We start from the raw sequence: 20,420 nt of genomic DNA, 5'->3' as shown, positions 1-20,420 counted from the left end.
ACAGAAACTATTCCATTAGCAACAAAAAGATATTAACTAAATAAAAACATATAGTTTCATTATCTTTATTTCCACCTTATTGAGTCCTATTACATTGTACATTCTAATAATTACATAACATTCTGGTTGTGACTTGATCTTTTAAGTAAAATGTGCAGACTTTGTCCTTTTCATCTACTTCAATTCTAGGATCATCATTTAATTAGTGTCTCAAAGTAAGGTCTTTTTTCCCTCCTCCCATATCTATTCTTGTTTTGAATGTGCTTCATTTACTTGGGCGCCCTTTTTGTATATATTAAATGACAGTATTTCCTTAAGTAACCCACTTATCTTTAGAAGAATCATTCAACTTAACTTTTTTTCTTGAACTCAGTTCAAGAAGAAATGATTACTAGAATAAGGTTAGTTAACATATCTACTACCTAATAGACTAACCTTTTATTCCCTTGTTTTTTCCTTTCCTTTTCTTTCCTTCATAGGAACTTTCAAGTATACAACACAGTATTGCTAACCATAGTGACCATGCTGTACATTAAATCCTCATCAATTTCCTATTTTAATTTTCTGTTAAAAGGATGTAGAGCTCTCAAATTAATTGTCATTCAGAATAATTGTACCTGTGTTTGGGCATATTTAAGGCTGAGAATTGGCTTTGGGGATTGCCTTTAGCATGGTGTTTATCATTTAATATTTAATAAAAGCTTACAATTTAAAATGGAATGTAAATTTGATATTAAAATCAGATAATGTATAATTAGTTGTAATCCAACATTCTCATTTTGAAGATGAGGAAACTGAGACTCATGGAGGAGGAGAAGTTCACTTTGAGCACAGAGGGCAGATATGGAAGCCTTCCCAGGTCTCAGACTTGGAGCCCAATATTCATTCATTCCCCTGAAAAGTATGGTGAATGGCAAGAATGTGCCCAAGAAAAAATTACAGAAATGATATTGAGGTCAGAACCAAAAAGGATCTCCCAGCATTTCCATACCCTACCAAACTTTATACATCTGCTAACGCTTGGAGAGACCTAAAGCAAACACTTGAAACTTTCCCATGGAGGTCACTTGGTAACCTTTAAAAAATAAGTAGTCTTTAAGTTCAACAAATATTTTTCTTAAGACGAATTAGTCAGCTGAATTAAAATGGCTGTTTTATATTTGGGTTTTTCTTTATCTTTTTATGGTTATTTATTTATTTTGAAATAGAGTGAGAGAGAAAGAGCATGAGCAGGGGAGGGGCAGAGAGAGAGAGAGAGAGAGAGAGAGAGAGAGATTGAGAATCCCAACCAGGTTCCATGCTGTCAGCATACAGCCTGATGTGGGGCTCCACGTAGGGTTCGAACTTACAAACCATGAACCGTGAGATCATGACCTGAGCTGAAATCAAGAGCTAGATGCTTAACCAACTGAGCCACCCAAGCGCCCCTCTATTTGACTTTTTATAGTCTGATAAAACCACTGATTTTCTTGTAGATAAATGTGACAGTCAATTCCTTCATTCTATCCATCTAATCACTGAACATCTTTTCTTCTGGTCTTAATCACTTGTTACATGCTGATCCTTTAGATGCTGTTGGTTGGTTCCCTATTCTCTGCAGTCTGTCATAATGCTGAATTCTGTTCCTCCTTTTTAGACAAGTCTGTTCAGATTTTTTTGATGACTCAATTTTCCATTCCCCAAGATTGAGTCCCCTTTTTCTGTCCAACCTCATAATCCATTCATTTTCAACACCTTAACTATCACTATTTCTATGGTCTAGACATATATATTTGAATTCAAAAAGGTTGGTTTTAGAGTCCAAAACATTAGATCAACTTATAGTAATCAATTTAATTCATAATAGACTCTAGCAGTCTGATAAATTAGTTTTCTAGGACTTTCCTGTCAGCTAACTGCTAGCCCACATTTCCAATTGCCTATCATATTTCTATGTAGTCTGTTTCTATGTCAATCTCAATAGATCTAAAACCAGGCTATCATTATAGGGAATTACTTCATTTCCCTAAAACCTCCAATTGAGGGTTATATAAGTTTGGAAGCAGTGAGGAAAGATCAGTTCTCACAAAGAGCACGTACAAGGTGCCAAAAGGTATATTGATTCCTTCAACCTGCATTAGCTGTATGATCTAAACTAAGATCCGTGTGGGTATGGAAGCACTATCTTCTCCCTATCTCTGTGTGGCACTTTGTCTCCTGGGTACTGCTATGTCCAGAATGTCATTAAGTGACCTATGAAAACAGCCCTTTCAGCTTCTGCTAAAAATTTCTCTCCTGTAGTTTTAAACACAAAGTAGACAATTCATAAATAAATATTGAAGAATGGTCACAGGAACCAAAAAAATGCAGTTGTTTCTTTAATGATCTTATCTGGTGACCAGCCGCTCTGGTTAGTCCAGAATTGAGGTTGGTCTCAGGATACAGGACCAAACCCTAGATAGTCCTATGTAGACCAGCATGGTTGCTTTCGAAAAAAAAGAGGCAAAATGACACAGAAACGTAATGATACAAGATGGAAAAAACTACTGTGAGGGTAGGTCCTTATGTCTATAAGAAGATCCCAGTTTCATTTATTTTGCATCACTGATTTAATAACTGGAAATGAAGATATGCATCCAGAGCAGTTGTTCACTTTTTGATTATCTTCTTATGTGCAGATTCCTTAGGGTCACTCCAGATTTACCAAATCAGCATCTCCCAATGTGGGGACATGACTAATCTGTAGTTTGCAAATACAGACATCTAACTGCCTTAGTACAAGCTGCAATAACAATACCAAAGACCAGGTGGCTTATAAACAACAGAATTTACTTCTCATAATTCTTGAGGCTGGAAGTTCAGACTCAGGGTAACAGCCGGTGAAGGGTGTCTTCTGGGTTGCAGGCAGCCATTTTCCATTTTCTTATTATACCCTTACATGGAAGAGAACAGACTTCTGTTGACTTTTTTTTTTTGAGAGAGAGAGAGAAAGTGCATGTGCATGTGAGCAAGTAAGTGGGGGAGGGGCAGAAAGAGATGGGGAGAGAGAATCTTAAGCAGGCTCCATGCTCAGCCTGACACAGGGCTCAATCTCACGACCCTGAGATCATGACCCTGAGCTGAAATCAAGAGTATGGCTCAACGAACTGAGCCACCAGGCATCCCTCTGGTGACTTCTTTTAAGGGTACTAATCCCATTTATGAGGGCTCTATCTTCAAAACTTCATCTAATCTTAATTACCTCCCAAAGGCCCCACATTCTGATACCATCATATTAGGGGGTAGAATTTCAACATATAAATTTGGAAGGGACACATTAAGTCTGTAACATTAAATTTCCAAGTTATGTTTTTTGTAATTCTGCTCTGTAAATCCCTCTGCTACACACACACACACCACACCACACACCACACTTCTGTGAATATTGTTTTTCTGATTTATTTTCTTTTGTGTACTTTAAAGAAAAGAGAATTTCTTTATCTCTATTACCACTGGGTGGAGTATGAACAGCAGGCATAGAAATGGCAAAAATGCCCAAGCCAAATTGATTCAAAGAAAGAAATGGCTGTGAGAACATTAAAGAATTTGGAAAATTTTCACAATCCATGCAATACATGTAAGAGATAGTTGTATACGAATGTTTTATATTTTTAAATTTACTCTATTCCAAAGAGTTCTGGATTTAACATATTATGATTTTATTTTAATGCTACTGCAACCTCACTACCAATTTATAAAGATATTTCTCAACATTCAATAATTGGGATAAAGTTATATACAATAGTTTCCTGATAAATTTTAATGGAGATACCCTAATTTATTAGCATATTCTTGCTTGATTTTTCCTAAAACAATTTCAACTTCATACATAATGGATTTATAATTAATTCTCAAATACCATGCATATTATGAAAGGGACATATTTAAGTTTTCACTTGTCAAACTATTTATCCTTAAGTAGTTATAAATGAGTAGTATGGGTGGAGATTAAATATGTCCAACTTTGCGCTTCTTTTTTTTAATAAAAGTTCAGAAGGCTGTCTAGCGACCATTGTCAAGGGAGTCAATGAACATTGTAAGACTCCATCAATCTATGTAAGTACATGGTGACAAACTAAAAGACTGAACATTATCACCATTTCTAAATTTTAAAAGAAATAATTTTATTTATTTCCGGGCCATTTAGACAATATATTTTTTATTCCCTAACATTTCAACTTCATGACGACACTTAAAGATTTTACAAGAGCTGCAGTGTGCTCCTTGCATCCTATATTTGCTTTTTTTATTCGTCTTAAAGAGGAATTTAAGAGGCTGACAGTGACTCATCAACTTAATTGGCTGTAAAGTTTCATTATGCTATAGTTTCTAAAGTTAGCACTAATGTATTGCTATAAAGTGCTAAATATTGTCAAAGGCTATATGTCAGCCATCTATTTAAAACACTGTAAAGTTGTGATGTGCTTTAGTGTGTAGCTTAAAATTAACAGCATATAGCAAAGTTTTGGCATGGTGAGAGATGAAGTCAGCCTCATAAATTTTATAGCAAGATTGTTTTATGTTTTCATTAATGAAATCTAAAACATCTGACTGTATCTCATGATCCTGGACAACAGAGTAAGTCCCTACTGGTCTAAGCAGTACCACATGCACCTCAATTAAGGTCTTTTGAACATCACCATGTATTTTCTTGGTTTTGAAAAGGCAAGTCTGCTCACGTTTGCAAAGTGTGTATCTATGACAATGTGAGTTCCTAAGATGAGCTTGACATGAATTTTAAATTCTTTGACTGACAGATAGCTGTTGAGCTTGGTTTTCTAAAAATTTCTCATTTCTCAGGGTATGGTTTAGTTTTACAGATTGAAATTAGGGTTATTTTCATTTTCCTGAAAGTATGTTAATGTAATGATGAGCCAATAAACCAGTCGATTCAATGAAGAAAGAAGAAAAAAAAAAAAAGGAAGTCCTCTCAGTTGTTTTATTCCTGAGAACCCAAATATCCAATTGGTTCATCTTTTACTATAGTCCTAGCAGAAATAATCCCACATTCTAAACTTGCAGGTTAAAAAGTATTTATTTAGTTTCTCCCTTGACTTTTTCTTAAGTATGCAGGAACTATCTTAAAGAATTAAATTGTTTTCTTGCAGTCACTGTTGAGAGGATGCCGGGAGGAAAAAGAGAATCTGTGAGCTGCTAAGAACACATTTATGCACCTAGGACCAGATTTACAAGTCATTCTGAATTCCACAACAACTCCATATGCCTCGCTACCTGATGCACCAGAGAAAAGACTGTCATGTCCTACATCAAGCTTTCCTAATACCTCACACGTATGTACTAACTGCACAGTGGGTGATTGAAATCAGTGAACCACACCAGGGACAATCAGCGAGAACCAGAAAGAACGGCACAAGGAGTCGCTATCAAGTTAGCCAACATAAGACACCTTTTACTGAATTTAAACTGACTTGGTTTCAAGGCTACAATGGGGGAAGGATGGGATAGAAACACAAGCATATTCAATTATACGGGAATATCTCCAAAGCAGTAGGATTCACAGATGTAGTGTGTGCAACCCCAGACTGCAGGAGATGAGAACATGGGCCCCGTGGTGAGGCAGAAAGACAAACTGACTGAGAGAGGCAGGTGGCTACGGAGAAAGAAGACCGGCCAGTGGGGCAGACCTAGATTCAGGTTCCAGCTAAATGGCTCAAGGCAATTGGCCTTGGGCACATTCCTGAACTTCACGAAGCCTGGGCCTTCAGCTGGGAAAGTTGCCCTAGGGACCTCTGTGATGGGACACCCCATCTTTCCAGCTTCCTCTGCTTGTACCACCCTGCCTCTCCCAGCTCCAGTGTAGGTCCTTGAATGTAACATAATTCTCCCACCGCTGGACTCACTTAGATGTTCACTCTGTAACTCTCTTCACTCCTTCCTGGATGCCTCTTTCTCAGCCTCCAAACTTCAGGTAAGCTGTCAAACCAAATTAGGCTGGAGCACTGATATTTAATTTTTAAAAATATAGCATTCCAGATCAAATCCTAGAGGATCTTTAATGCCATGCTTAAATACTGAATATTGTTCAGTTGGAAACAGAGAGCCATGACCAATATTTAAAATGTTTCTGGGAGTATGTGTGTACTAAATTGAAGCAAATGTAATTTGAAGGCAGACATACAAGCTGGGAGGCAGGGCAGATATAAGTTGAAACAGGAGGGGAAAAAATAATGAGAGAAAATATATTTCAGATGTCAAACTGACAGTATTTGGGCACCTGATTAAATATGGGAGTAAGGGTTGAAGGCAATCAACAACCCAGGGGTTTTGAGGCTAGGTAGTAGAACACTGGCAGCATTAACAGAATTTGGAAAATCAGGTTAACAAGGTTTGTTTCTGACAGTTCTCCTACTGTATCAAGACCTCAGTTAAAATAACTGATTTTTAATACTCTGCAGTATTTCTTATATCCTCTAACGGAGTATATAGACTTTATATAAATTTGTTGAATTATTTAAAGAGCAAAAGATCCAAATGTTTAGAGTAATCATGTAACAGTAATATGGCTGATCATTTATTTATGACATTGCAAGAATTTAAGTTGCTTTGGAGTAAAGTACCATTTGCAGCACTGTCTTGAGACCAATGGTATGAGAAGTCAAAGACCTGCAATCCAGTTCTGAGAGAATGACCCGCTGACTTTGTGTCCTTGGTCAAGTTATGAACTGTCTGGCATTTGTTTACTTCTCAGTAGAAATTAGATGACTGAACGAGATAATCAATCAGGGTCCCTTCAGTTCTAAGGTTCTGGATCCTAGGGTATGTTCTCTTATTGTTTCTTTTTATACTCACTAAGATCACTGCAAGATTGCATAATGGTATGAGTGAAAAAATACCAGTAAAAATGATTCAAAACAGTTTGGGATATCAAGTAACTGGGCTCCCATTGAGACCTGGAAATTCCACACTAACAAAATACCAAACGTCAGCCTGGATTTCTTTACCTGTATTGTCAGTCTGGTTAACTGAGTCACTACATTTTCATTCCTCTTAGACTTGAGCTATATATCAAATCTATTTCCTCATGAAGGAGAAAAGTATCAGTTCTTTTGATCAAATGGTTAAAGAAACCAATTATGGGAAATAAGGCCAGAATAGTAAAAGGATGCAAATAATTAAGATGGACAGGATCCTTCACAAATAGCATCTCATTCATCCTAAATTATTATTACTCCTTTTTTTAATAAAGGAACTAAGCCTCAAAAAGCTGAATAATTCACCCAAGATCACACAGTTACGGCAGTAAATGGTAGTCAAGTCTGACTCAAAACCTTGGCCATTTACTATTACACCTCCTCCTTCTTTGTGAAATTTTGTTTCTTCCAACTGGGGCTTAACTTTCCCTTCTCTGCTTAACTTCTAGCCATTAAACCCATGATTGATTTGTATCCTATGTGAAGCAGCAGGTAGAGGTTGTGTGTGTGTGTGTGTGTGTGTGTGTGTGTACCTTTAAAGAGTAGTGAACAGGAATTAAAGAATATTATAAAATAATATACACTTTTACAGAAATACTAATAAATATTAACAAATGGCAATATTTATATTAAGATATGCGAAAAGGGGAAATACATTTATATAACATTTTTCTGAAGTATAAACAATTCATCTTGCTTATAGATTTCAGCCATACACATGAGATAAAATCGGCATAATACAACTGAAATTCATAAGCAAGATGATTAGATATTTGTGGTGAAAACCAAAGCTAATAAAACTTATAAATTAATATTATAAAAATTAATAGAATATTTTAGCTCTGGAAGGTGAGAGTGTATATGCATGGACGTGTCTGCCAGATTTCTCCGAGAAAGTAACATCAAGCTCAAAAGAGAATTCTACACCTAAGATTCTGCTTTGTACATTCTGCAGCAGGCTTTGTCAAGGACCTGTATAAACAGATGTATTGGACTAATGAACTAATTTGAGCCAATACCTTATCTATTTACAAACGGCAGAGAAAATGAGAAGATAAGGGTCCTCTGCTGAAAGTCACTTGCTCTCTATTTCTTCTGCAATTTAAATATAGTCCCAAGAACTGAAGGCTCTTAGCTGCCTGAGGACACATCCGAGACACTTGTAAATCAACCCCTGAAGAGTGCTCCAGCAGCCCACAATGACTTCTCTCCTTTGTGTGCCTGGCAGGATATGGAAAGTGCTTCAGGCACATGCCAGGTGTCCCCTTCAGGTGTTAAATTTTCCATGCAATGCCCTAGGGTTTTTAAAACCCTGAAAAACCTAAGGTAAGAGGCAACTAAGATTAAGAGTGTATCTTCAGGCAAAACAACCAGTTTTAAAAAAAGATGCTCAGAAGAGGAAATTATTTCATAGATATATCCCTAAGTCCCCAAACAAAGAAAAGGCATTTGATTAAATTCAGATAGTTGCATTTCTCTACATAATTATCTTAGATCCTGCATATCAGAAACAAATTTTGATTCAAGAGTGTACAAGATTATTGACAGAGTTAACTCAATAGTTAGTAGCAGAGTTTCTCTCTTGAAAGCATATTAAAACTCTCCCATAGAAGAATCCAATTTTCCCTCCATAAATCTCCTTTAGCAGACAGGACTTATAATGCCCCCTCCCACCACAAAATATGTTATATAGTCATTGCAGACCTTAAAATGTGGCTTAGAATCTGCCTTAAATTATTTTTTTCTGATTTCAAAAGCTAATCAGTATTAGTAGAAATATGAGAAAAAAGTATCATGAAGAAAATAAAGAATATTTATTAGCCCACCATGTTAAACACGATTTGCATAGTGATCTATGTCCTTAGCAGGATTTCTCTATTTTCCCTCTTTATTTTTAAAAATTAAGAAGATTCTGTGTATATATTTTTAATATGCTATATTCACTTCACCCATAGTGAGAATTTCCCGGTATTGTAGGAAAGCACGGTTTTGATACTTGCATTGTAGTTTGTTGAATGGATTCAAGTTTTGCATTTAACTGTTTTCTGATACTCAATGTGATATTTGGTGCAAAGTAGGGATCTAACATTGTTTTCCAAATTATGAGCCAATTCTTCCACACTATTTATTGAATGAATATTCTTTTCCCCATTAATTTATATAATGTCACTTTTAACACATATCAAACTCTTATACCTTCTTGGATATATGGCTGGAGTTTCTGCTCTAGGCCACTTGTCTCTTGACATGCCAATACAGTACTACCTTTTTGTTACAATTACTGTAATTTTATAATAAGCTCTACCATCTGTTCATGAAAGTTCTATCAATACTCTTATTTTTTGAAATTCTTGATAGTTCTCACAAATAAACTTTAGAATTATTTAAGCTACTTCCAAAAAAACTGGAGCTTTTATTAGAATTGTATTGGTTTTTAAAATTAATTGCAGAAAACTTGAAATAGCTGCAATATTAAGTGTCCCATTTGGGGACACAGTGTCTCCATTTATTCAAATCTCCTTTTGGAATCCTATGTCACTCATGCATTTCTTTTTAAAACCCCTCGATATTTTGTGTTTTCTAGCTTTATGAAACAATTTATTTTTTCATTTTATTTTTAACTGGTTAATCTTGGTATAATTAAATTTCAATTCATTCTTAATGCTCAACATTTTCTTCTCCCCTTATTTAAACTCTATGCAACATAGAAGGCCCAGATTAAATTCTATCTCTCACAAAGAAATACAAGAAAAACGCAAAAAAAAGCATGAGTTCTGATATCAACAGATCAAGACTTGAGATCCTTCCTGAATCTCCTATTCTTTACTCACAGAATGGGAATTTATACCTATGATGCATGGCTGTAGTGAGAATTAAGTGAGAAAATGCAGGGCATCTAGCTCATTATATAGTGAATAAACACAACTATTTGTTCTGTGGGGCTACAACATACTTAAGCTTCTACAGCGTGCAATACTCTTCCAATTACACAAACAAAAGAAATCCCAACATGAACCCAGGATATATATTCATATACTCATTCAATAAATATGAAAGAGGCAACTTAGTTCAATGATTAGCAACAACCACTCTGCAGTCAGTCTGCCTGGGTTCAAATCCATAACACCATGTACTAGTTATGGGACTTAAAGTCTCTAATCTCTTATGCCTCAGTTTCCTTATCTGTCAAATGGGAATAATAAGTATCTCTCCCATAGGATTGTTGTCATAATTGAGTTAATTGTATAAGGCAGTCTGAAGAGTGTGCTGAAAACAGTAAATACTGTATAAGGGGATGTTGTTATTATTACCTTATTATCAGCATTCAGTAAGCTTGTGTGATATATTAAGCACTGAGCTAGATACAATGGTAAACTAAAACTCACCTCATCGCTGATGTCATGGAGTGACACCTGGGGCTAAGATCTAATGGAAAAATGGTTGTGAATTAGAGGATAAAGGGAAGCAGGGGGAGCACAAGAGGCAGGGTGATAGCACTGGCAAAGGCCTAGTGATACAAGGGGTAAGAAGAGTATGAGGGGCTGAAATAATGCCCAGGTAGCTGGAGCTGGGCAGGAAGGAGTGTGGCCTTCCTGATGAGGCCTGAGGCGGGTAGAGCAGATTGAGGGACTTTGCAGGCTACCTGGAATCAATCTGTCTTCTTCCTATGCGCAGTGGGAGGCCATTGGAAGGTGAAATAATTGGGTTTCCAGTTCAAAAAGAGCACTGGATCAGAAGACAGGAAGGAAGAAAGAGTAGTTAGAGTGGGCTGGTTGGGAGGTTGTTTCATAATCTGAACAAGGGCATATGGTGGCACGGGCTAAGGTGATGATGAAGATGGAGAAGTATAAATGCATTTGAGACATTAGGAGACATAATTAAAAGGATTTGGATGGAGCTAAAGAAAAGGGTGCTGCCAAGAGTGACTTCTAGGTTTCTGGCTTATGTATCTGGGCAGACCCTGCTGCTCAACGAGACCAACGATGCTGTCTAGGCCAGAAATATATTGTCCCTCCCACCAGATAATCACATTTTTGCCTAATGGGTGATGAAGATGGTGGATTTGTTCCTGTTAAGATAGGCCAGGGAAACCCCACTAGCCTGCACCTGAAAATTCTGTCTGCTCCCTTAGTGCATCAGGAATGTACCCTGCCTGATTTGTGGCATTTGTAAGTCCAGGTCAAGGTTTCTCCTGGGGTTCATTATTTCTATTATTATTTACAAACTCCCTAGGATGTGAACTACAACCCAGGAACTGGGAAAAGAGATGGCCCAGGAATTATTTCCAAGACTATGTTACCGGTCAGCAACTGGCTTCAGTCATTCTATTTGCAAGTCATTAATCATACTCTCTCAGACGTTCTCTTTGGGAAAAAAAAAAAAGATGAACAGTAAATAAGACAGTCTGCACTAAGCATGCACACAGGAAAACAGAACTTTCCCCCTTTCCACTCTCTCTAGTTCCACCTTCCCACTCCCCTACTCTCTCACTCTTAAAATTTTGTCAACAATGACATAATGCCACTATAAGAACACATACAATGAGACCCGAAAACTTGCAATTAATAAAATAAGAATGCTCGCATTAAAACAATCTTCAAAATGATCCTGTCTGCTCTTTTTATACTTCATGACATGACCTATCAGTGGTTTTAAAATCACTGTAGTGGATCACAAACAGCATATGTTTAGAAAACAGAAACCAGTGCATTGCACATAGTAATGGGAAGTGTTGTTTCTTGAAACTGTCATTACAGTTGCAAAGGCACCTGTGTACGGGGTTACCATACACAATAAATCACTAATCAAAAAGAGTTTGAAACTCACTGACCTAGTCCAGTCTTCTTATTTTACAAATGTTGAAACTGAGGCAGAGGAACATTGAGGGATTTTTCAGGTCTGACATATCATGAAGAGGCACAGCTAGAAACAGAACCCTACCACCGAATTCCACGATTCTTCCCTTTATATCATGTTGCCTTTTTCAGCTGCATTTTCTCTCCCTTTGTAACTAAGTTCCATCGAGGATAAGTAAACCTTGAGGGTATCTCAAAGTGGCTTTGTCCATGAGGAATTGAAAGCCTTGAAAGAGATTAATTAAATCAATTATGAGAAGAAGTGAATAACAAGAAGGTGTGGGTTACCGTAACGTTCTCTCATGCCACCATAAAAACGATTATCGGTGAAAACCAACAACATTCAAAGAACCATGTTTTTTGGCTGAAAGTGTCAAAAATAGAAAAGCAAAGGGCTTTATAACAGGGATTTCAATTTAAAAAAGAAAACCAGAAGTACCGTAAGTATAAGATGCATATTCTTTAAATGAAAATTTTAGGGCATCTGTGTGTAATACTGGAGCACCCAGATGAAAAAGGAAAACAATCATTGCCTCTGTGCAATGTGGTCAATCCTCTGGGTGACTGACTGGGTCTTTCACTTTTCTTCCCAATTTTAAGGGTCACAGCACAGGCGTGGGTATAATGCCAGTGGCTGATTAAAGCAGGTCACAATCTGTCTGGGAGAGTTTCTATGCCATCCTTCATAGGGACAGGGACCAGACAAGATGACCTCTCTTGTTGCCTTCCAATTAATTCAATCAGCCTCTGCTTCTATCAGACATCTTCATGGATGCAGACCGTCCACTCATTTCAAGTCTTCATCAGGAATCAGTAAACACAGAGGCTGCAGACTGCATTTAGTGAATCAGCAGGATTCATTTTTCAGTCATCATTTTTGATTTACAACTTGTTTCTAAATATTATTTTCTCTCTCAATCATCTGAAACCTCATGAAGGACAGGGGCTGGCTCTGCATCCTCTGAATACCCACTGGGCATAGCACGGTGCCCAAATCTGTCTTAGGTTAACATCAATGTTTGTTAAACCAATCTGAACTGAGTTTCGTTCCAAAGAAGGACATATCCATAAGATAATCCCAATTAGCTGTGCATAAAGCCTTCCCTTTTTAATATTTTGTGAAGTGCCACTCCAGGAAACTATATGGGATATAATAAAATACAACTGGGAAAACTTTTTTTCAAATAAACAAAAGCTATGCCTTCTATTTTTATGTTCAAATAAATGTGCATAAAAGGTAGATATCGGTAAGGGTGTTTTGCTTCTTGCTTCTCTCCACATGGGCTGGTAGGATAATTTCCATAATAGAGGAAACAGACCATCTGAGACTAACTGCATCAGTGTTAAAACAGCAGATCCAAGATGAGGTAAGTACTCATTTCAAAACCCTCATAAATCAGGAAACTGTGGCTGTATTTCATCACTCCCTAAACAATAAAATATCAGTATTTATTAAGCAGAACTCCTACACACTGTTGCCTAAGATAAAAAAAATTGTAGCTTTTGACTAGGAACTTACCTTACGGTGGAAAAGGGGTAGATCTGTTTGACAAGTCTTTATTTTTTTTAAATCTAACTAATATAAAGTGTGATGTCCTTAAGCATTACATATAAACTAAATTATCACTCATGATTTAGTGTGAGTCCTATCTAGACCTAGAAACTTTCCAAAACAGAAGTGGAATTCTGGCCCCATAAGGAGCAAATTAACCACCAAGGGTCTGTTCTGGCCACAAGCCCTGGTCTCACCTTGAGAGATAGAGCATGACCTTTTGGAATCTCTCATTATTACTCCTGTATACGAATGCCAAAAAAAAATTTTTTTTGAAAATATTTTCATCTTTAAACCTTCAATACATGCAAATGCAAAAAAGAATTGAAAATATTTTCATCTTTAAACTTTTATCGCATGCTTTGAATATCAAAACACATTTTGTGCGAAAAATTATAAATAGAAATTTGATATATTTAGAACCAATGTGAAAATCATAGCCTGAGATGCTCTTTAAATTTAGTTCTAACAAATCTGCTTTTTGGATTCTGTTCTCAGTGGTTTATTTTTACTCCCCAAATTATGTTACTACCATCAAGGACTTGGATAGAAACAGGGAGCTATGATAAAGGAAACATTTAGACATAATGGCTCAAGTGTATAAATGTTCATAAACAGTCTTCTTTTTAGAAGCAGAGAGGAAGAGACCTAACATTTCTCATTTCTATTATGAGCCAACCACCATGCTAGACAAATTGGATATGTTCTTACATAATTCTTGCAATAACTCCATGAGGCAAGTTATATTATTCCCATTGTTTTTTCCAGAAAAGAAAACTGAGTCTCGAGTTTAAAAGGCCTGCCCATTGTCACAGACATAGTAAGTTGTAAAGCCAACACTCCAAACTGTGTCTTGCTTTATAGTCTTACTCAAACTGTCTTGCATTACAATGCAGGTCTAAACAAAAAAAGAATGTGCCCAGGTACAACATAGTGAATTTATATTAAGATATAAACCTGTTGCCAGATCCTTGGATAGACCTATGTCATTTAACATGACTCTAAGCACTTGGTAAACATCTGGCCTTTGACTTTCTATGACAGTCCTGTGTGCTCATCTTCTGTATGAAGTAGTCATTTCTAATATGTGAGTTTTATGATAGTCTTTCAATCAAATGCTTTTACGAATGAGACAGACTCAGGTATGGGAGTCATTTGGTAAACCACCCTCTCTTTCAGAGCCAACCTTTTCTTAGAAGAGCATTTCGGCTTCTACTCTCTCATTGCCATTCACATCTTGACTTCTATTTGTCTTCTAGCCCAACCACACATCAACGCTGTCTGGGAAGAGACCATTGGCTGTACCTCAGTACTAATTCACCACTTTTTCCACAGTATTAGAATTCATGATTTTTAGTAGGCGTGTGGCTGACCAGAATAGACTTAATTTTCCAAACTCCTTTGTGTCTAAAAAGAGCTGCCAATAGGATTGTAAACAAATGTACAGGGTGGTAACTTTCAGGAACATTTTTTTTTTTTTAATTTTTTTTTCAACGTTTATTTATTTTTGGGACAGAGAGAGACAGAGCATGAACGGGGGAGGGTCAGAGAGAGGGAGACACAGAATCGGAAACAGGCTCCAGGCTCTGAGCCATCAGCCCAGAGCCCGACGCGGGGCTCGAACTCACGGACCGCGAGATCGTGACCTGGCTGAAGTCGGACGCTTAACCGACTGCGCCACCCAGGCGCCCCACAGGAACATTTTTTAAAAGACATGGATATGAACCCTTTGTCTCTATTATTTTCATCCTTTTCTCCATCTGGCCACTTAAAAGGCAAATGTGGTAACTGCACTTCTACCTGCCTTCTGGAACCAGGAAAAACACCCTAGAGATAACAGAGTAGTATTAAAAAGCATAGGTACCTTAGGCCAGAGTAAAGAAGAGCCATTGCAGCATTCCTGGACTGCCTCCTCTGGATTATATCAGACAGAAAAATAAAGTTCTGTCTTGTTTAAACAAGTGCTATTTTCCCTGTTACTTATAGCTGGACATAATCCTAAATAATATACAACCATGATCTCTTTGTGTCTAAACTCAAGGACAATAACCCACTCACCACATTTTGAATTTTGATTATACTGGTCTTTATGAGGTAGTATGAAACAGTAGGAAAAATATGAAATTTATGATAGAAATCCCTCTACTTACTAGCTCTGTTAACTATAGCAAATGAGTTAACCTCTGTTGGTCTCAGCGTCTATATTGGTGAATAAGAGGAAATGACCTCCTACCTCGAGTGTTGTTACAAGCAGTCAATCAAATGAAAACTACAATCTGTGTCCCCTTTTATAGATGCAGGTAATTTAGGATTACAGATTTTACACCTTTGACTTTAAAATACCTTTTAACCCAAGTACACCTTTTCTAGTTTCACCTACTCACGGAATTAATGAATATTCCGATGTTCTTCAAATAAATCAATTGTTGTTTATAAAATAAACAAGGGGAAAAGAAAACCTTTCAAGGCATTCTCCTCTTTGCGGTTTTTAAAATCATCTCTGTATCCTATCTGATTTTAAGACAATGTCACTAATGGTCTGCAAGAGCAGGGACCAGTTTATTTTCATTTGTCATTTTCTTTCCATGTGCCCGGTAACATCTCAGTATATGTTAGTGTCCTCTATCCACTTTTCCATGCTAGTCATTCCCATAGCAAAGGGTCTTTCCCAGGGCCATGAAAAGTTATGAGTAGATTTAGGCCCTACCTCTACAAGCCACTTCTTGTGGCAGCCTCTTGTCCTTTGCTTTGTAAGTACAAACCTACAGCCAATTATGTTCCTTGATGAAGACTAATTATTCCATTCCACACTTGTATAGCCTAATAATAAATATAATAAATGAATGGACTCAAGAGCTCACTAAAGTTATTACAATTAACATGTATAGACATTTTGTCAATCAACTGGATATATTGGTCTAATTTAGAAGATCAGATTAACCTGACAAAGTGTTTTTGATCTGCATGTCTGTTTTTCATTTTTTTTCTCAGTTAAGTTTACAGACAGAGTAGTTTTCAGTGCTGTATCTTTCTTATTTTGCAAATGCTATTTTGCTCACACTATTGGCTCTTTCTGCTCGCATAGTTAGGACTCTAACCAACTTATGAAGGAGACTAAGTTAGTATCCAGTGCCTCAAGCCTCTGCAGGCTTCTAGATCATTTTTTTTTCCTTTAAATAACCATCCTTTCCCCTCATCCCTGTCCAACAAGTGCCCAGCATCAGCAAGATAAATTGGTTTGCAAAGAGATATTAAATAGTTGATAATGTTCAAGGTGTTCCACACTGAGTGGACTTTGTTTACATGCCTTCATTTCTTTAATGTAAATCATCAGTAGGTTGTAGGTTGGAAACAATCACCTAATTTAGATGACCATTTATTTCAATTATCCCAATGATGACCCTCTTCTCAAATTTCCAGGAGTCAACAAAAAGAGTGGAGGGAGTAATAATAACTCTGACTGAATTTTACAATACTCCTTTTTGATACACAGTTGAAATTTAATGTGTAAGCACATTTAACTTTAAAAAAAAATCCCCTACATATTATTTTATTAATAAAAATTCTACCTTTCTTCAGAAGTAAAAATTCACTATTACAAAATAAGTACAGAAAAAAATATCAAGTCAATTACTGTCTTTTCTTCGTAATCTAATTGAAAGAAATGCCCTTCAAGATCTTTTATTCATATTATATTTGCAAAATGATAAAGAGAAATTTCCATTCTCTGTGATCAATTTTCCAAGTGGTATTTCATCTTCTTTCCTAATTAATTTGCTATTTATTGGTTTTGCTCTTTTCTTAACTTCTTCATAATCATCCCTGGCTTTTACATGCCGTGGCACATACTTGTGTGCTTTATTAAGTTGGTAGATATCTTAGCTCTATTTTTGTATATTTGATCTCTTCTGCTTATTTTGTAGATCATCATACCCCAAATATGCAACTTATTCAACTGAGGTAAATTCTACTAAAATATAATTTTTAGTAGCTTCACTAATTTTCAGAGAAATTCCCCAAAATTTTATTTTGCTATCAATTTCATTCTCTTAAACAAAAGATGTCAGCTGAAAATCAAATGAAATTGACTAAGGATGAGGGGGAAATATTGATCTAATTCTTTCTATTTGAAAGTATCAGATTAGAAAATGCACTTGCTCTATTTACTTTCTTCAGTGACTCTTTGGTCAAATCTATAAAAAGGAGCAAAAGCCATCTGCAAAGTGTATAATTATTTTCATTAAAAAAATCTCTTTCAAGATAAGGTGCATTCAGGGTGGCTACCCTACGACCCAACAATTGTACTACCAGGTATTTACCCAAAGGTTACAAAAATACTGATTAGAAAGGGGACATGAACCCCCAGTGGTTATAGCAGCATTATCAACAATAGCAAAATTATGGAAAGAGCCCAAATGTCCATTGACCGATGAATTGATAAAGAAGATGTGGGGTGTGTGTGTGTGTGTGTGTGTGTGTGTGTGTGTAATGGAATATAACTCAGCCATCAAAAAGAATGAAATCTTGCCATTGCAACGACGTGGATGGAGCTACAGTGTATTATGTGAAGTGAAATAAGTCAGTCAAAGACAAATACCATGGTTTCACTCATATATGTAATTTAAGACATAAAACAGATGAACATAGGGGAAGGGGGAAAAAGAGAAGGAAGCAAACTATAAGAGACTCTTAACTGTAGAGAACAAACTGAGGGTTGCTGGAGGGGAGGTGGGTGGGGGGATGGGTTAAAGGGGTGATGGGCATTAAGGAGCACACTTATTGGGATGAGCCCTGGGTGTTATACCCAAGTGATGAATCACTAAATTCTGCTCCTGAAACCAATACCACACTATTGTTAACTAATGAAAATTTAAAGAAAATTTGGAAAAAAACCCCAGAAAAACAAAAAAAATTTAAAAAATCTTTCAGATATTCTTTATATATGTCATTCCTGGTTCCCAAAACTTTATATGCTTTTTGACATTTCCTAATGGACTTATTCTACATCGTCCTGAATATTCAGAGTCACTCAAATATTTCCTATGCTCTAGAATGGGGAAAAATTGTTTTATCCCTGTCTATTGCCATGATAAAATAAAATACAATTACATTAAAGGACATGAAGAATGAATTCTATTTTACGCTTCAAATGGGCTCTATCATAACTAAACAGTTAAGCATATAATTAGTAGCAAACCAAGAAAGCATTTAGACTAATTAGGCCTAGAGTCTAGGAGATGAGTTCACAGATTATGTCTGTTAGACAGCAATCAGGTCGATGCGGTCAATTTAAAACAAAACAAAAAAATAAGTAAATAAATCAACTCATAGACCAAAAAACCTGCCAATAGTTTTCCTTTTTAGCTGATGTAAATGCAGCCTTCAAGATAAGCTGTTCTTTACATAAAAATAGAAATCATATTGTCCAGATCATATTCAAAATCTTGTAACATATGGCATTCTAACTTTGAAACAGCCTTTTCTGAACTACCTATGTGATCAAGGAAGAGAGAGAGAAGAGCATCAGATGTGGTTCAAACAACTACAGACAGGAAAACAAAACGTCTTGTTTCTAGTACACACTTAGTTTCTCTACAATATGATTTAGAACATACAATAAGATATCACTATAAATATCTTACATACGTTGTACTTATTTTGCATTTCCTGCTTTCCAGAAGCCATACTGAAATCTAAGATAGCCTAATAATGTTCAAAAGACTAACAACAACCAAAAAAATGGCAATGAAACACAATAAACAGACTAATTACTATTCAGTGGGGAGAACAATGGAAGCATTTTTTCTCTAGCTGTAATCAGTTTATAATTGTGGCCCTGCAAACACGGCAACACATAAAGAAACAGCAAGAAACTCCCAGTCAGCTTCTGTGTTATAAATGTAAGGGATCGTCAAGCTTTTTATCTGCACAGCCCTGACAGATGATGGAGACCCCATGGTTCTTAGGTGGCTGCTCCCTTTATCAGCACCGGCATCCAGACCAGGTGTATAGGTTATTGTTCCATAGAAGCTAATTTATTTTTCTAAACGTTAAAATCCCATAGAGCATGATAAATAACACAGGCTTAAAACAACTAAAGCTAAGCATTAGGAGAAAGTACCTTCTTATTTACAATGAATAACAAGCCTAAAGAAACATAAAAATATGAAAACGGCTCTAAGCTATGTGGATATTATCTGATATCATGACTTGTTGGAATGATTTCATTTAGTGGAATAGAAAGTGTGAGTTGCTTTCTGCTACTTCAGCCATTTACATTTTCTATATAGTAACTTTCTAGAGAAGATCTGCTATATAGATTATGTCGCACAGCCTCAGAGATGAATTTATCAGGAAAAGGCAAAAGATGAAGGCTCTCTTTTAATTTGGCCAAAGAGTTAAATAACTAACCTGTTTCCTAACTTGAAGTCTGGAGTATAGAATGCACCGTGTGGAGGAGAATATCCTTAAACACATTGTTAATGATGTTCTACCTTTTTTTAAAAAAAGTAGATGACTGACAACATCAAAGTGCGTACTGAAATTTACTTTTATTTAATAAATATGGAAATACTGTCCTTCTTAAAGAGGAATCTACCTTTCCATGGCTTCATAAAGATGTAATAGATAATATATCCCGTCATAGCAACATTTTAAATTAAATGTTGGATATTTGGGTTGGCATTAGTATTTACTCATGTAGTTGTATTAGTCATTGTACTAAATCGTTGTATCACTATTTTATTTAAAAGACTGTTTTACATTGAAAATTATGATTATATACCCTAGAGGTGAATCAGCTATATTTTCAGATGGTTGTGCCAAGGCAATCACAGGGTAAAGAGAAACTGCCAAGTCAGAGACCACCTCTGGAGCCAGGCCTGCACTAATGGTGGTGGGAACATATGGCAAGAATGGTCCAGAGTCCAAACGGGTGAAGGTGAATGGGGAAGTGCAGCAGTGATGCCCTTCAGGTGTAGATGCAAAGAGGAAGACAGGCATGACTGGTGACTTGGTAGGTGAGGATCTGGGGCTCTGAGGAGAACGATCCGATGTGAATGT

At 36.4% G+C, this 20,420-nt stretch overlaps 1 protein-coding gene across 2 annotated transcripts in view; it reads right to left on the bottom strand.

The window, feature by feature from the left end:
• The window catches only part of GRM8 (glutamate metabotropic receptor 8), a 763,463-nt gene that overhangs the window by 279,840 nt on the left and 463,203 nt on the right, over positions 1-20,420 (bottom strand). The window lies entirely within an intron of this gene.

This window comes from Puma concolor, chromosome A2 (assembly GCF_028749965.1).
Source record: "Puma concolor isolate L17-30 chromosome A2, mPumCon1.1.hap2, whole genome shotgun sequence".
NCBI classification, from domain to species: domain Eukaryota; kingdom Metazoa; phylum Chordata; class Mammalia; order Carnivora; family Felidae; genus Puma; species Puma concolor.
Note: the sequence above shows the minus strand (reverse complement) of the source record. Positions and strands in the feature narration are given on the sequence as shown.